Source organism: Monodelphis domestica, chromosome 3 (assembly GCF_027887165.1).
Source record: "Monodelphis domestica isolate mMonDom1 chromosome 3, mMonDom1.pri, whole genome shotgun sequence".
In the NCBI taxonomy this organism is placed as follows: Eukaryota; Metazoa; Chordata; class Mammalia; order Didelphimorphia; family Didelphidae; genus Monodelphis; species Monodelphis domestica.
Window position 1 is genome coordinate 212,899,772 of NC_077229.1, and position 12,224 is coordinate 212,911,995.

Genomic DNA, 12,224 nt, shown 5'->3' on the forward strand with positions numbered 1-12,224 from the left:
AGAACTCCCTCTTTGCTTATTATGTCAAATAGTTTGTATAGTATTAGGATTAACTGTTCTCTGAATGTTTGATAGAATTCACAGGTGAATCCATCAGGCCCTGGGGATTTTTTCTTAGGAAGTTCTTTGATGGCTTGTTGGATTTCATTTTCTGATATGGGATTATTTAAGAATTCTATTTCTTCTTCTGTTAGTCTAGGCAGTTTGTATTTTTGTATATGTTCATCCATATCACCTAAATTGGTGTATTTATTGCCATATAAGTGGGCAAAGTAATTTTTAATGATTGCCTTAATTTCTTCTTCATCAAAGGTGCTGTCCCCCTTTTCGTCTTTGATGCTGTTAATTTGATTTTCTTCTTTCCTTTTTTAAATTAGATTGACCAGTACTTTGTTTATTTTGTTTGTTTTTTCAAAGTACCAGCTTCTAGTCTTATTTATTAAATCAATAGTTCTATCACTTTCGATTTTATTAATTTCTCCCTTAATTTTTAGGATTTCTAGTTTGGTTTTCTGCTGGGGGTTTTTAATTTGATCGCTTTCAAGTTTTTTTATTTGCATTTCCAATTCCTTGATCTCTGCTCTCCCCAGTTTGTTAATATATGCATTCAGGGATATGAATTTACCTCTGATTACTGCTTTGGCTGCATCCCAAAAGGTTTGAAAGGATGTCTCGCCATTGTCATTTTCCTCGATGAAATTATTGTTTCTATGATTTCTTCTTTAACTAAACGATTTTGGAGTATCATATTGTTTAATTTCCAATTAGTTTTTGATTTGGTTTTCCATGTACCATTACTGATCATTATTTTTATTGCCTTGTGATCTGAAAAGGCTGCATTCATTATTTCTGCTTTTCTGCATTTGTGTGCCATGTTTCTGTGACCTAATGTATGGTCAATCTTTGTGAATGTGCCATGTGGTGCTGAGAAGAAGGTGTATTCCTTTTTATCCCTATTTATTTTTCTCCATATGTCTATTAATTCTAATTTTTCTAAGATTTCATTCACTTCTTTTACCTCTTTCTTATTTATTTTTTTATTTGATTTATCTAAATTTGATAATGGTTGGTTTAAGTCTCCCACTAATATGGTTTTACTGTCTATTTCTTCCTTCAATTCTCCTAGTTTCTCCATTAGAAATTTGGGTGCTATATTATTTGGTGCATACATGTTGATTAGTGATATTTCCTCATTATCTAAAGTCCCTTTTAACAAAATAGAATTACCTTCCCTAGCCCTTTTGATCAGGTCTATTTTTGCTTTGGCTTTATCAGATACCATGATTGCAACTCCTTCCTTCTTTCTATCAGTTGAGGCCCAGAAGGTCTTACTCCATCCTTTAATTCTGACCTTGTGGGTGTCTACCCCCCTCATGTGTGTTTCTTGAAGACAACATATGGTAGGGTTTTGGATTCTAATTCATTCTGCTATTCGTCTACATTTTATGGGTGAGTTCATCCCATTCACGTTCAAAGTTATGAGTGTCACTTGTGGACTCTCTGGCATTTTGATATCCTTCCCTAATTCTAACCTTTCTTCTTTAGCTCTACCTTTTAGTCCAGTGATTTACTTTAAATCAGTCCCACTTGTCCCCTCCCTTGATATGCTTCCCTTTCTAGTCCCTCCCTTTTTGTTCCCCACCCCTCCCCCCTCTTCTTCCCTCCGTTTTTTGTGTTCCCTACCCCCTACCCCCCTTGGTTTTCCCTTCTCCCTTCCCTTGTTGGGTAAGATAGAATTCAAGATCCCAATGGATCTGGATGTTCTTCCCTCTCAGAGTTGATTTCCCTGAGAGTAAGGTTTAAGTAAAAACTCTCTTCCTTTCCTTCTTATAAGAGTTTCCTTCCCCTCCCCTTCCCGTGTGAATCTTTGTGTGAGAAAGATTATTCTATTTGGTCTTTCTTTTCCCCCTATTTACACATTACATTTTCCCCACATGTTAGTATACATAGATTGATATAAATGTAGTCCTTATAGAAGAGCGTTTGAGTAAAAGAAAAATATAACATTTTTCTCCTTTTCCCTTTCCTTCATATTTACCTTTTCAGGTATTCCATGCTCTTTGTTTTTCGATATCGAACTTTCCACAGAGCTCTGGTCTTTTCATTGCAAAAACTTGGAAATCTTCTATTTTGTTGAATGCCAATACTTTCCCTTGGAAATATATAGTCATTTTTGCTGGATAACTGATTCTTGGTTGAAGACCCAGCTCTCTTGCCTTTCTGAAAATCATGTTCCATGCCTTACGATCATTCAGAGTGGAACTTGCGAGGTCTTGTGTGACCCTGATTGGCATTCCTTTACATCTAAATTGTCTTTTTCTGGTTTCTTGTAGGATTTTTTCTTTTGTTTGAAAGCTTTTGAATTTGGCCATTATATTCCTGGGAGTTGTCTTTTGGGGATTTAGTGTAGAGGGTGTTCTGTGAGCTCTGTTAGTGGCTGTATTGCCTCTTTGTTCTAGAATCTCTGGGCAATTTTCTTTGATTATATCTTGTATTACGATGTCGAGTTTGCTGTTTATTTCTGGCTTTTCTGGAAGTCCAATTATTCTTAAATTATCTCTTCTTCCTCTATTTTCCAAGTCTGTCACCTTGTCAGTGAGATATTTTATGTTCTCTTATAATTTCTTGGTCTTTTGGCTTTGCTTTATTAATTCTTGCTCGTTGTCTTCAAGTTGCCTGATTCTGACTTTTAAAGCCTGGTTTTCGTTTTCACTTTGGTCAAACTGGTTTTGTAGATGCGTGAATTTCTTTTGCATTATTTCCCACTTTTCTTCCCAGAGGGCTTCTATCTTTTTGATCCTTTCCAAATCAAATTCTTCATGGGTTTGTGGAGCGTTTCCATTTTCTTTGGAAGGTTTCGAAGCATTTGCTTGTGTTTCTTCTTCTATCTCCTCTGTATTTTGTATTTTTTCTCCATAAAATGTGTCTAAGTCGCCCTCTTCTTCTTGTTTTTCTTGGAATTTTGGGGCTTTTGTACTTCTGTGGAGTTTGCCATCTTTATCTGAGTGGGGAGGACTAGCTTTTCTTATCTCTGTCTGGTATTCAGAGGTTTTAGCCCTAGGCAGATTGTCCTTTCTATGCAGTTGTTGTTCTGTCTTCCTGGGGAAGCCAGGAATTGCTGGTGTTTCCATGTTACTGCCCTCCTCAGTTCCCTCCAGATGCTTCTCCGTTGCCTTACTTCCACACTCTAAGCCTGACCTGGCCCTTTCTGCAGGGTGTTTGTTTCTATGCCTTAGCAGGCCAGGAGAGCCAGCACTCTGAGGGGGCAGGGGCCGCGGCTTCCTGGAGCTCCGAGGGCTCCTGATAAGATTAACTTTCTCTGGGTTGAACTGAGTATGCTTTGAGGCAGGGACCTTCCGTGAGACTGGGATGGAAGGATCCAGCCCGGGGGCTGCAGGCTCCCCCCTGTCTCTCTCTGTTTCCCTGCTGTCTGGGTGCCCCTGTGACTGGGTTGGGTTGTTTTCAGGATGTGGCCTTCAGAATAGCTGACTCCCGAGGCCCTTTTGCCAGCCTTGAGGGTTACTGTTGTTTCAGAGGACCCTGCTCTCTGGGGGGGGGGGGGGCATGGCTTCCTGGAGCTCTGAGGGCTCCTGATAAGATTAACCTCGGACTGAGTATGCCCTGAGGCAGGGACCTTCGGTGAGACTCAGATGGAAGGATCTGGTCAGGGAGTTACAGGCTCCCCCTCCCTCCCCCCCCCCGTCTCTCTCTGTTTCCCTGCTATCTGGGTGCCCCCTCGACTGGGTCAGGTTGTTTTCAGGAAGCAGCCTTCAGGATAGCCCACCCTGAGGCTCTGAGGTTCCCTCTGCTGCCTTGGACTCAGCGCTCTGGGTTGGGGGGATGGGTCCTGGGACCTTCCTTCTGCCTACCCCTTAGATCCAAGTGGTCTCGGGTTCTGGCTTTTGTGGGGGCTGTATCTTTTGATCCAGGTCCAGGTCCAGGAGGAGGATTCCCGGGGTCTATGCTGTTGTTCGTTTTGAATTTCAGTGCCTTAGGAGCATATAGTTTGAGTTCAGTAGGGAAGGGTTTCCGGAGATCTGAACTTTAGCTTTCTCTAAGCCACCATCTTGACCAGAAGTCTCCCTTTATAATTCTTAACTTCATCTCCAAGTTATGAAAATAACAAAGGCTAGCTGGTTGAGCGTCAACAAGAACCACGTTAGGACTCTGAGCCATAGCAGATTCAGGGTCCAAAACAAAGACCAGGTCTTTATTTAGTCTTCTCAGAGTTAAAACAAGCTATAAAAACAGCAATAGATAGACACTAGTATTTCCTAAGTAGGGAAAGGAAAACACTTAGCTCCTTCAGGTATTTCCTTCCTTTCCTTCTACCTCAGACAGTGAGAGAGAGAAAAAGATGTTATCCCCTCCAAGCCTTCAGATAGAGTCTGACTTTGCCAACTGCCAGAGACCAACTGTCACAGAAAAACCATTCGACTTGAAACTGACACTGTCTCAGCTCTGTTTGAAAATACAATTCTTTCTCAAGCCAGCTTCTTCACTTCTTATCTCTAAACCAATATAACAAGACTTAATTTCTAATATCATCCTTATAAAGGTGAGCAATATGTGCCATTTCATGGAAAATGTATTATATGATAATAAATGTATAACCTTAATCATATTACTTGCTGTCTTAGGGAGGGGGAGGGAAAAGGAAAAAAAAAGAATGAGACATAGATTTTTGGTTATAGTTAATGTGACAATTTGTTTCTCTTGGGTAAGCATATTTATTATAATTACATAATTATAATAAATTGTATTTTTATGCTATTGTGTTATATATTAAATGATGTTATATATAAAACATTATATATAGCCTATAAAGATTTCCTGTGTCAAATATTTATAAATGCCAGATATCTGATTTCATGGCACTGGAAATGTACATGGTAGTTATCCTTGATAGAAACTTTGAGTAGGAGGGAGAAAAGGCCTCAAGACTGCATTAAGTTTAGAGGACCTATTTCAGAGAATGACTATCAGAAAAATACTACTTGAGAAAAATGTGGATCACACTACACTTACACTAGACTTACCCAAATGATAAGGAATCTGGTATGTGATCAAATGGTATGGGTACAATTATTGGGGCATGCAAGTATGTCTTTATGGAAAGTTAAGTATCTCAATTACATGAGTTGTTAGAGACACAGAGATGACAGCAAGGAACAGAGAGAATAGACAAAAGCAATAAAAGATGGCTCCATGTGGCTTCAAGATGTTAGTTATAGGTTATAGGTCTCTAGCTAAAGGGAGGATACAGAGAAGTTGGATTCTGGAGATTCTGAAGTTCCTGAGAAATGGAAGGATTTTCTGGAAAAGACGCTTTAGTATAAGAGTCAGTGTGTTTTCATTGTTTGATTGGAATGGAGGGAGTGCCCACTGAGCAAAGCACACAATGAGTTTCAAGGACTCCTAACTTTGTCAAAAGTAGTTTTGGTAATTTGCCTTTTCAGAGTTAAGGAATCACATGACCCCCCTGAGAAAACCTGTTAATCAATGGTGTTCATGACAGAGTTATATGTTTCAGCCTCAGAAGTGATGTGGAAGAAGACTGGGAAGATTCGATATGTGGGGAAGATCAGCCTTTGAATAAGAGAAGTAAAGAGGAGCAGTCTTCCTGCTCAAAGTTCTAGATATCCCCTAGGCTGTCTTCTGGGTAGTGGTGAGGCTTCTCATGCTGGATCTAAGCAATGGATGCTACCAGGTCTGCATGGTGGAAGAAATCAAGGACAAGGTATCCTTCTCTCTAGTGGGATTCTCTCAATTCTAGGCACATGCTTCAAGGGATTTCTGGTTCTCTAGTTACTCTTCAGCAGGCCATAGAAAAGTGTTTAATGAAATGAACTACATAATGATACTGTCATATAAAAATATATATATATATATATATATATCTTTATAGATAGATATATTTTATCTCTGTCTCTTTACATATATATAGATATAATTATCTGTAGCTATCTCTAAAGATATCTATAGAGATAAATCTATCTATATTGAGAGGGATATAGATGTGTACAACCCTTAGACGGGTAATGTCAAACCTTTTATAGATGGGGTGCCAGGCCCTGCCCCTCTGATCTTGTGGTCTACCCCTCCCCCACAGAGTGTGAGTGTGCCCCACCCCTTCTTACCCCATACAGGGGAGAGAGGAAGTGCTCCCATTGGGCTGCTGAGCAGAGGGGCAGGTGAAGTGAGGAATGTTCTCAGTGAATGTGGAGAGTGGGAGGGGAGTGGCCTGTGTTCCACTCCTTTCTAGTGAGCCTCCTCCCTTACAACCTAGGCATTCCCATTTGGCTGCTGGGCAGAGGTGGGGGATGTAAAAAAAAATGTCATCAGGCCCAGTGGAGAGGAGGAAGGAGCAGCTCTGCCCCTCTACCTTTCTAATAATGAACTCTGGAGGGTAGGATGGGGAGAGAAGCAATGTGCCCACAGAGAGCACTCAGAGTGCCACCTTTGGTACTTGTGCCATAGATTTGCCATCACTGCCTTAGACTATATAAATACCAACAGTTACTACTAATAATAAATCACAACCTCTCTGAGTTTAAGTGGTTGCATCTGTAAAATGGGGATAATACTTTCTATGATATTTACTTCATATAGATGTGATTCTCAAGGGAGAATATGTATGGAAACTGCTTTACAAACTTTAAAGTCATGTATTAGTTATATTTGTGAAACAAAAAGTTAATGATGTCACCTATAATACAACTCTTTCATTTTTCATCATTCTTGATAGGTTGTCTTCTATGCTCTTTGATACATATGTATGCATGGCTCCAATCTGTCATGCTCAAAATAACTCTTATGCAATCGGTCTTTATTATGCCCTAAACAGACAATCCAAAATGAAATTCTCCTTCTCTAGGGCACACCCAATGCTATGTTCCATCTGTACAATGAAATGCAGATTTCCCATGAAGAGGCAAATCTAGCATGTCAAAAGATTGACTGGGATGGCATTAAAAAAATAATTCCAGCTGGTTAAATTTAAGACATGGAAAAAAAAAAAACCTAAGCTATCCATTCTGTTAAGGATACTATTTGGCTCTGAACCTAGAACCATCTTAGTTTAGATCCAATTTTCAATCCATTTGATTATGAATTAGTTACATTTTCCTTAACTAGAGGTACTTGCTTCTCGGTCTTTTGTTCCTCTAAAACCAGCAAACAAGCCCTCATAGCAAATGGCCTGTTAGTATTGCCTCTGTGACAGTTACCTGTTTCAGTGGAATCAATGATACTCAGAAATAGCCTCATATTTAACTGGTACCTTCCAGCTTGGGTTCTTGAAATGTTGATTCTTACCTAGACCATTTCCTGTGCTGCCTTTTCATTAGCCTGACTTTTCCTATCCCTTTCCTTTCTTTTGTAAAAGAGAGCAGCTTCTAACTCCTCCTGCCAGTTCAGGCATTTTTTAGACTCAGAACTGTTCTTCCCTTGACCTTCAAGCTTGGGTTATGCCTTTCACAAATGTGAAGCATGAACTTCATCATGGTTAAATTTCTTCTGGACTCTGAGCATCTGGGTTTACCTTGCCTTCATCCTTCATGAAACCTGACTTGTCAAAGTCAAGGTCTCCAATGGCATCATCAAGGTCCTCCTGATCCCCCTCCTCCCTCCATGGCTTCAGTTGGAATGCTCTTCTTTTGGACCTTGGATTCCTGTATGCTTGTCTTGTCTTCCACTTAAATTGTTTCTATAGTGTTTTGTTTAGCCATTCCTCATCCACTTAAATCCCACAGTCTACAAAGGCTCATGAGAATATAGCTTTTGAGCCAGAAATGACCAAGAAGTCATTTAGTTTTATCATACCATTTAGAAAAAAGGAAATTGAGCCTCAGAGAAATTAAATGACTTGCCTAGGGTTACACAGGTATTAATGGGGCAAAGATGAGATTTGAACTTTGACCTTGTGGCTCAAAATCACTCTTTCTGTTGTACCAGACTTCTTGTCCACTGACATTTTTCTTCCTATATATTGAGATCACAAGCATCAATGCCAGTCCATATGATCCCTTCCAGCTCTAAATCTGCTATCATGATCATGTCAAGTAGAGTGTGGCAGACCAGTATATAGACAAGGAGAGGCCAGGAAGTAGCATGATATACTAGAAAAAACAAAGACAAAACTCTGGACTTACAGCATCAGGGTTTAGATCCAAGCCATGCTACTCACTATCTCTTTGACTCTGGGAAAATCACAATAACAACATTGAAAAGTCAAAAACTTTGAAAACTAAAGTCAATATGACCATTTGTGATTCCAGTGAACCATTAAGGAAATATGGTATCATTTACAGAAATCAGGAGGCAGAATGAGGCGTAAAGATATTCAAATATAGCCACTGAGAGAATTTGCTTTGCTTGAATTTACATGTATATGTACACACATATGTAGATACGTACACACACACACATATATATATTGTAAGGATAATATTATAAAATCAGTATTGTTTTATTAGTTTAGAGATAAGAATTAAAGTGCTGGCTTGAGAAAAGAATTAGTTTGAAGCAGCACTGAGAGATGATGTTAATTTCAACTGCTGACAGTTATAACCATTTTTCTGTGTCAATTATTCACTCTGGCAGTGGGGAGATGGTCTCTGGCAGTTGGCAGAGACACACACACTGAGACTCTCTCATGGCTGGAGGAGGTAACATCTTTGCCTCTTTCTCTGTCTGAAGGAAAGACCTGAGGGAGTTCAGTGTTTTCTGTTTTCCAACTTGGGATATACTACTGACTATCTATTGCAGTTTTTATTGATTGTTTAAGTCTGAGAAGACCAAAGAAAAACCTGGTCTTTGGTTTGGTCTCTGAGTCTCTTAAGGCTCAGAGTCCTAACTTGATTCTTGTTGAGATTCAACCAGCTAGCCTTTGCTATTTTATAATTTGAAGGTGCAGTTAAGATTTATAAGGATAATAGTGGTCGTTTTTATTTAGGTAGTATAAATTTGGATTAGTCAGATAGGGAGGATTAGTGTAGCCTGTGAAACACAGGAGAAGTGGCTCCTTGTGGAACCAGGGAGTTCATTTGGGTGAATTTAGATTCCCTTAGAATTAGAAATCTTTGTTTCAGCTGGGTTGCTCAGTGGATTGAGAGTCAGGCCTAGAGACGGAGGTCCTAGCTTCAAATCTGGCTTCAGCAAGAAGCTAAAGTCCTACCTGTGTGACCCTGGGCAAGTCACTTAACCCCCATTGCCTAGCCCTTACCACTCTTCTGCCTTGGAGCCAATACACAGTATTGACTCTAAGACAGAAGGTAAGGGTTTAAAAAATAATTAGAAATCCTTTATTTATCATTATATATTTCAATAAACATTTTATTTTTATAAGAGTCTCTTTAGCATCCTTGTACCTGGCCCTGAAGGGAAGTTCACATTTGAGCTTCACTTCATCACTGAGGATACTTTTGATTATATCTATCAAAAGTATTTGAACAGTTGACCCTGATTGGTGAGTTAAATATTTTGAACAATTTTGAACCTATATTGAACAGTTTTTCCATCTAAATATTTTATTTTTATAACTCACCAATTTATTTTTACAATATATTTGTTAAAAGAAGTTGCTTTTTCTTTTTTCCTAGTGTGTGGAGTGAGGATAAAAATAGATTTCTGTTCATTAAAAAAAAAAGAGGTGAAGAGGTGCCACAGATATGAAATATTACATTTACTTTTTAGACACTATATTATTAATTTTACTTAACTGTTTTACTTTCTTATAAGAGACCTCTTGCAAAAAGTAGTAATCTATAAATGTTTGTAATGTAAAAACAAAACACATCATTAAAGAGGTAGAAATGAAAAAATATCCTCCTGGAAGAAAGATACTCTTTGTTCCAATCATCTAATCATCTACTTGCCATGAAATAATGAAGAATATAAATGTATAACTTGTGTGTTTTTGTATATGAATATACATATGTATATTTATATATGTATGTATCATCCATATATGAAGAAATTGGGCTAAATGACTTCTAAGATTCCTTCTAGCTCTAAGTCTATGGTCTAGTGATCTCCTACAGATAAATGAAAAGTAAGATTATATCTAAGGTGAATGTGATAAATATAGCATTTTTATTTAAAAGAACCCATAACTCTATGACTCACTTTCATCATTTGTATTATAGACTCAGTGGTCTCTAAGGCCCTCTTGTAGTCTTCAATCTATATTCCTGTGATCAAGGATGAGGAAGTAGAAGCAAGGCTTGAGATCAGATGAAATATCCAGAAAAAAGAGCAAGACCATGACGATAGCCAAGCAAGCAAGCTGGGAAAAAAAAGGACTATAGGTAGAGTCAAGATTGGGACAAAGATCGAAAAAGTAAGATAAACATAAACAGATGCCAGAAAGCAGTAGAAAGCTCAAAGATCAGTAAGAAATCAGGAGATCAGAAAGTACAGATAAAAAAAAATTGCCGGTATCTCTGATGCCTTGATTTGGTAGATCATAATAATGGTGAGGAGGAAGTTGGAGGCCATGCTTCTGAACACAAGAAGTACTTGGACTCTTCACTTCTAGGCTCTTCACTCTGGTCCTGTTAAAACAATCTGATATCAGAGAAGCCTATTGGGACAATAGTAAAGGCCCTTTTAAGCCAGACATATTGACCTTGACCTAACTTAGAATAGAGCAGAAAGAATCAGATTCTCATTCTAACAACAACTGTTATGGACCTTTTCTGACAGATAGTAATGCAAGATGAGGAAGTTTTGTTAGGTTGATCCTTGAGCCTCAAACAATATGGAAGCCTCAATGTAAAATTTGCATGCCATCTCTCTGCCTCTAAGACTAGCTTCTTGACCTGTTTATTTGTAAACTGAAGTCCTGAGGACGTAGACCATTAAAGGTGGCCAAAGGTGAGGTCTTCAAATTTCCAAAAACCTAAGTAAGCAGCTGGGAATCAGATCTGCCAGGAGTGAAAGAAGGAAATCTAATGAAGGACTCTAGTAATTCCATTTCATTCAACAGGCACTTGCTATTTGACAAACTTTGTTCTAAGTCAGTGATTCTCACTTAGTGATTTGTGAACGTGGGTTTCTGACAATAATTCAACTCTTTAATATGCCATAATATGCCATAAGTAGTAAATAATTCCCCAATTGTATTGAAATTATATTTTTCCTCTGTGACAACAAATATGTATGTGTTTAAAGAATTATGCCACTGTGTTTGAACAGTGATTCAAAACCATCATCACCATGCACACAACAATTTTGTGTTTTCAACAGCAATTATATCAGACTCTACAAAATCTATCTAAGCCCAATGTGTTTTTGCAATTTCTCAACATGACATGCGTTTTGGCTGGAATATAGTATACATAAGGGAAAGTAGTGTGAAATAAATTTAGAAAGAGCCATAGTTTGTATTTTATTCCAAAGGTAAAAGGGAGCTATTGAAGTTTCTGTAACAGAAGACTGATGTGGTCAGACTTATGCTTTAGAATATCAATTCTAAATATCAATACTAATTTATATCAATTTAGGAATATCAATTTGGTGTTTATATGGATGATAAATTGGGCAAGGGAGATATTATATGCTAGTAAATGAATTAGGAAGTTACTTTAACAGTACAAGTAAAAAATGATTTTGACCTGAACCAGTGTGATGACCACATAGGTGAAGAAAAGGAGAAAGATAAGAGATGTTGGAAACACTGAACTAATGAGACTTGTTGGTTTATTGAGGATTAGGGTTGAGAATGAATGAAGAGTAAAGAATGTCTTCTAGGTTATGAACCTCAATTTTAGATAGGAATTTCATAGTTGCTTTGGTCAGGGTACCCAATTGGGTATTGTAAATGTTTCCTGTTAGGGAGGTAGCCAATCCAAAAGAATGGCTACTATGGAGCTTGCATATTAAGATAAGTGGAAGCACCTCCTAAAGCAAGGAGTGAAGAGTCAGAGAGTACCACTGGCAAGTGTTGACAATCAGACTCTAAGATACCAAAGAGTTACACTCCTCAGGAGCAGCTAGGTGGCTCAACCAATTGAGAGGCAGGCCCAGAGACAGGACATTCTGGGACAAATCTGGCCTCAGACACTTCCTAGCTGTGTGACCCTGGGCAAGTCACTTAATCCCCATTGCTTAGCCCTTACCACTCTTCCACCTTAGAACCAATACCCAATATTAATTCTGAGATGGAAGGTAAGGGTTATAAATAATTAAAAAAGAAAAAAATGTTAAAAGAAAAAGTTCCC